The sequence below is a fragment of the Macaca mulatta genome, chromosome 4 (genome assembly GCF_049350105.2).
Source record: "Macaca mulatta isolate MMU2019108-1 chromosome 4, T2T-MMU8v2.0, whole genome shotgun sequence".
NCBI classification, from domain to species: Eukaryota; Metazoa; Chordata; class Mammalia; order Primates; family Cercopithecidae; genus Macaca; species Macaca mulatta.
Window position 1 is genome coordinate 100,417,755 of NC_133409.1, and position 5,969 is coordinate 100,423,723.

General features: G+C 38.0%; 2 pseudogenes; both read left to right on the top strand.

Annotated features, from left to right (window-relative positions):
- Window positions 1-4,434: 4,434 nt before the first annotated feature.
- LOC106998011 (translationally-controlled tumor protein-like) lies at window positions 4,435-4,964 on the top strand (annotated as a pseudogene).
- A 235-nt stretch (window positions 4,965-5,199) lies between these two features.
- LOC696376 (deoxyuridine 5'-triphosphate nucleotidohydrolase, mitochondrial pseudogene) lies at window positions 5,200-5,697 on the top strand (annotated as a pseudogene).
- The last annotated feature ends 272 nt before the right edge of the window (window positions 5,698-5,969 follow it).

Sequence of the window (5,969 nt, forward strand, 5' to 3'; positions counted from 1 at the left end):
ATGGCATTGCAATAGAGTTTAATTGACATGAGGCCGGCCATGCCACATGGGAGACAGAGTTGTTACCCAAATCAATCTCCCAGAAAATTTGAAGGCTACGGTTTTTCAAGGATAGTTTAGTGGGCCAGGGAGTCGGCTTCTGGGTGAGGCCACAGGACCAGCTGGCAGTAGTTGGTGGGTCCAAGTGGACACACAGGTCATCAGAAATACAAACACCTGAAAAGACATCTCAAAAGGCCAATCCTAGGGTCTACAATAGTGATGTTATCTGCAAGAGTAATGGGGGAAGTTACAAGTCTTGTGACCTCTCGGATAATGGCTGGTAATTGTTTATATCTACTCCTTAGCAGAATTTAGACCCCTCACACTCTAACCTGGTGGCCTTTCGTTAGCTTTACAAAGGCAGTTTAGTTTTGGGGAAGGGCTATTATCATCTAAACTATAAAGGTCTCCCAAAATTAGCTTGGTTGGTCTAAGCCCAAGAATGACCAAGAGCACTTTGGAGGTTAAAGGCAAGATGGGGGTTGGTTAGATTGGATCTCTTTCACTGTCATAATTTTCTCACTGTTATAATGTTTGCAAAGGCAGTTTCAAAAAGTATATATGTAACACATACTTTTTTAAGCTATAGGAAATATGAGGAGAGGTAAGCTCTATGGTCAACACTTTACTTTCATTGTTTTATTTAATTCTCACAGCAACCTTTTCAAAGTTGAGGACGCACAGAGAGAGAAAATCCTTTGCCTAGTTCAGCATATCCGGATCCATCTGGCTCTCTAATCTCGTTGAGTCAAACTTTAATACATTTTTATCTCTTTTGACTGGGAGGAAGCACGTATTAGAAACAGCACACTATCTGAGACCTTGGGCAAGAGTCTTGGTTCTTCTGTGGCATAATTCCTCATTCTATGTCAAAAGAGACAATATAATAATCTGCTCTCCCAAACTTGCAAAACAGTTTCCAAAGAGCTTGCTCTCTGGTGATACAGGAATGGATTAGGCAGGCCTGGAAAAGATGCTTCGTCGAATGACAGTGGGCAGGAGCTGGGTAGGCTGATGCATCTGTCCGTAGAATGATGGACCGGGAAGTACTGGAAGTAGTGGTAGGTACTAATTGCACTCAAGGAACATTTTTGTGGGGAGTTGAGCAGCCTGTTCTCTCCCATTAAAGGGAACCCAGCTGATATGTAAGGAAGACTGACATTACCATGCCTGAGTTTCCCCCTTCCCTCTGCAGAATAATTCACATATATCTTTTTTTTTTTTAAATACCTTAAGTTCTGGGTTACATGTGCAGAACGTACAGTTTTGTTACATAGGCATTCACGTGCCCTGGTGGTTTGCTGTACCCATCAACCCATCACCTACATTAGGTATTTCTCCTAATGTTATCCCTCCCCTAGCCCCCAATCCATGGACCGGCCCTGGTGTGTGATGTTCCCCTCCCTGTATCCATGTGTTCTCATTGTTCAACTCCTACTTGTGAGTGAGAACATATGGTGTTTGGTTTTCTGATCTCGTGATAATTTGCTGAGAATGATAGTTTCCAGCTTCATCCATGTCCCTGCAAAGGACGTGAACTCATCCTTTTTTATGGCTGCATAGTATTCCATGGTGTATATGTGCCACATTTTCTTAATCCAGTCTACCACTGATGGACATTTGGGTTGGTTCCAAGCTTTTACTATTGTGAATAGTGCTGCAATAAACATATGTGTGCATGAATTAACATATATCTTTAAGGGCAGCTAGCATCCATCATATCTTTTCCATGTGCCTGGCATTGTTTATCTATTAAATCTCATTTAATTATCTCAACAATATTATGAAGTACAGTAAGTACTTTTTAAATCTCTATTTTACAGAAGGTACAGTCAAAGATTTGAGTGTATGTCTTGCTAAAGTTCACAGAACTGGTAGATGAATAAATCACCTTGCTTTAATTATGAACCCATCTGTAGCACTTCCATAGGCTTCCGTGTATTTTTACAAAATTGTGGAGCCTTTGATTTCCCTTAGCTGAGAGAAGCTAAAGGACAAGCTTTAAAATAGACCAGCAACATAATCTCATTTTCATGAGAATTACTAATATAAGATTAACCTGATTTTATTGTCTCAGCCCTATAACCTTCAACCTGTCCCAGACCATTGTGCCTGAGAACCTGGGTCTTCAAAAGAGATAGAAAGGTTACTTAGCACGCAATGGTAACTCTATTTTTAAATAATAGTTTTATTGAAATGTAATTCAAATACTATAAAATTACCTTTTTTAAAGTGTACAATTCAGTTGTTTTTACTATATCCACAAAGATGTACAACTATCACCAAGTCAATTTTATAACATTTTTGTCACCCCCTAAAGAAACCCCCATTAGCAGCCACTCTACATTTCTCCCCATCTTCTCCAGACCTAGGAAATTAGCAATCTATTTTCTGTCTTTATGAATTTCCCTATTCCAGAAATTGAATATAAGTAGATTCATACTATATGCAGTTCTTTGTGACTAACTCCTTTCACTTAGCATAATATTTTCATGGTTCATCCAGGTTATAGTGTGTATCAGTACTGCATTCCTTCTTATGGGTGCATAATATTCCATTGTATGAATATAAAACATTGTATTTATTCATCCATCAATTGATTGACATTTGGATTCTTTTCACTTCTTGCCTGTTATGAATAATGCTATTATGAAATTCTAGGAAAGGTTTCTGTGTGAACATATGTTTTCAATTCTCTCTAGGAGCGGAATGACTGATTTATGTAGAAACTCAAGGTTTCTACATCCTAAGGAAAGGGTATTGCCAAATTGTTTTGCAAAGTATTAGTGGTTATGAAGTTATATCTCATTGGTTATAATTTGCGTTTCTCTAACAGCTAATTATTTTGAGCATCTTTTTATGTACTTATTAGCCATTTGTATATCTTAGTTGGAGAAATGGCTACTAAATCCTTTTTGTATTTCTAAAACTGAGTTATTTATGTTTTTGTCGTTGAGTTGTAAGAGTTGTTTATGTATTCTGGATACAAACTCCTTATAAGATACATGATTTGCGAATATTTTCTCTCATTATGTGGATTGTCTTTTCACTTTCTTGATAGTGTCCCTTAAGCACAAAAGCTTTTAATATTATAAAAAGTGGTTTCATATCCAGGAAACCATTGCTTGGTCCTAAGACATAAATATTTACTCCTATATTTTCTCCTGATAATTTCATCAATACTTGTTATTTTTCGTGTGTTTGATAATAGCCATTCTAATAGGTATGAGATGATGTATCATTGTGGTTTTAATTTGTATTTCTCTGATATTGAACATTTTTTCATATTCCTGTTGGCTGTTTGTATATCTTCTTTTGAAAAATGTCTATTTAAATTCTTGCCCATTTTTAATAGGGTTATTTCTATTTTTTTGCTATTGAGTTTGCTATTTTTTAAAATATGGGCATTTTGAGTAATAAATTTCCCTCTAAACACTGCCTTCAATGTATCCCATGAGTCATGTTTTTTTTTTTGTTTTTTTCATTTTCATTCATCTCAAAGTACTTTCTAATTTCCTTTGTGATTTCTTCTTTAATCCATTGGTTTTTGTTTGTTTGTTTGTTTGTTTTAGCAGTGTGTTGCTTAATTTCTACATATTTGTGAATTTCCTAAATTTTGTTCATTGGTTAATTTCTAATTTTATTCCATTGTAGTCGGAGGACATTCTTTACATGATGTAAATCCTTTTTAATTTATGGAGGCTGGTTTTGTGGTCTGACATGTCGTCTATCCTGAAGAATGTTCCATGTGCACTTGGAAAGACTGTATATTCTGTTGTTGAGTGTAGTGTTATTTAGATGTCTGCTGGGTTTACTTCAAGTGTTGTTTCAGCCTTTTATTTTCTTTTTGATCTTCTGTCTCCTTGTTATATCCATTATTAAAAGTGAGGTATTGAAGTTTCCGATTGTTGTTATTGAATTGAGTATTTTCTTTACAGTTCTGTCAGTTTTTACTTCGTGTATTTTTAGATTTTGTTGTCACATGTACACACATTTATAATTGTTTTTCTTATTTCTGATGAATTTATTCTTTTATCATTACAAAATGTTCTTCTTCTTAAAGTCTACTTTGTTCGATATTAATATAGAAACTCCAGCTCTCTTTTGGTTACCTTATGCATTATATCCCCTTTACCATCCTTTTATTTTCTTGCTTTGGTTTTTGAAATTGGTTTTTCTTTTCTGCCTCTCCCCGCTCCCTTGGAGCGCTGCTCAAGCTGCACCCCACTCACTCCTAGCTGTGGGCTCCTGCTAAGCTAGAGATGCCATCGTCTCCCTTCAGCCGCCATCATGATTTATCTACTGGGACTTCATCAGCCATGATGAGATGTTCTCCCACATTTACAAGATCTGGGAGACTGTGGATGGGCTCTGCCTGGAGGTGGAGGGAAGATGGTAAGTAGGACAGAAGGTAACATTGATGACTCGCTCATTGGTGGAAATGCCTCCGCCGAAGGCACTGAAAGCAAAGGTACCGAAAGCACAGTAATCACTGGTATGCATACTGTCATGAACCATCATCTGCAGGAAACAAGCTTCACAAAAGCAAGTCTACAAGAAGTATAATACACCAAAGATTATATGAAATCAACCAATGGCAAACTTGAAGAACAGAGACCAGAAAGGGTAAAACCTTTTATGACAGGGGCTGCAGAACAAATCAAGCACATCCTTGCTAATTTCAAAAGCTACTGGTTCTTTATGGGTGAAAACATGAATCCAGATGGCATGGTTGCTCCACAGGACTACCGTGAGGTTGGCGTAACCCATATGTGATTTCCTTTAAGGATGGCTTAGAGATGGAAAAAATATTAACAAATTTGGCAATTACTTTGGATCTATTACCTGTCATCATAACAGGCTTCTGCTTGTCAGCCACACAACACCAGGACTTAAGACAAATGGGACTGATGTCATCTTGAGCTCTTCATTTATTTTGACCGTGATTTGGAGTGGAGGCATTGTTTTTAAGAAAAACATGTCATGTAGGTGGTCTACAAAAAAAGCATTTATACTAAAAAAAAAAAAAAAAAAAAAAAAGAAAGAAACGTTTTTGAATCAAAAGTATGTGTTGACATTTTTGGCGGGTTCACTGCCATGCGTGCTCTCTAGTTCTCTGGGCTTTCTCCTTGCTTGCCTTCTTGCTCTGTCATAACCTGCTCTGAAGAAACACTCACCGCTTCCCCCAGCAAATTGACTGGCCTGTGGAGGAGAGGGGCATGCAGCTGTGCCTTGCCCAGCTCTCTGAGCATGCCATGGCTCCAACCTGAGGGTCTGTGAGAAGTGCAGGCTACAACCTGTACAATGCCCATGATTAGACAATACCACCTATGGAGAAAGCACTCATGAAAACAGACATTCAGATAGCTCTTCCTTCTCTGGGTGTTATGGAAGAGTAGTTCCATGGTCTGGCTTGGCTGCAAAACACTTTATTGATGTAGGAGCTGGTGTCATAGACGAAAATTATAGAGGAAATATTGGTGTTGTACTGTTTAATTTTGGCAAAGTTTGAAGTCAAAAACAGTGATCAAATTGCACAGTTCAGTTCTGAATGGATTTTTTTTTTTTTTTTTTAATCTAGAAACAGAAGAAGTTCAAGCTTTGGATGACACTGAAAGGGGTTTAGGAGGTTTTGGTTCCACTGGAAATAATTAAAATTTATGCCAAGAGTAGAAAATGAGAAATTATACATTTTTCTTAAAAATAGGCCGGGCTTGGTGGCTCATGCCTGTAATCCCAGCACTTTGGGAGGTCGAGGCGGGTGGATCACGAGGTCAGGAGTTCAAGACCAGCCTGACCAACATGCTGAAACCCCCGCGTCTACTAAAAACAAAAAAAAAAATTAGCCAGGCGTGGTGGCACGTGCCTGTAATCCCAGCTACTCAGAAGGCTTAGGCAGGAGAATTGCTTGAACCCAGGATGCGGGG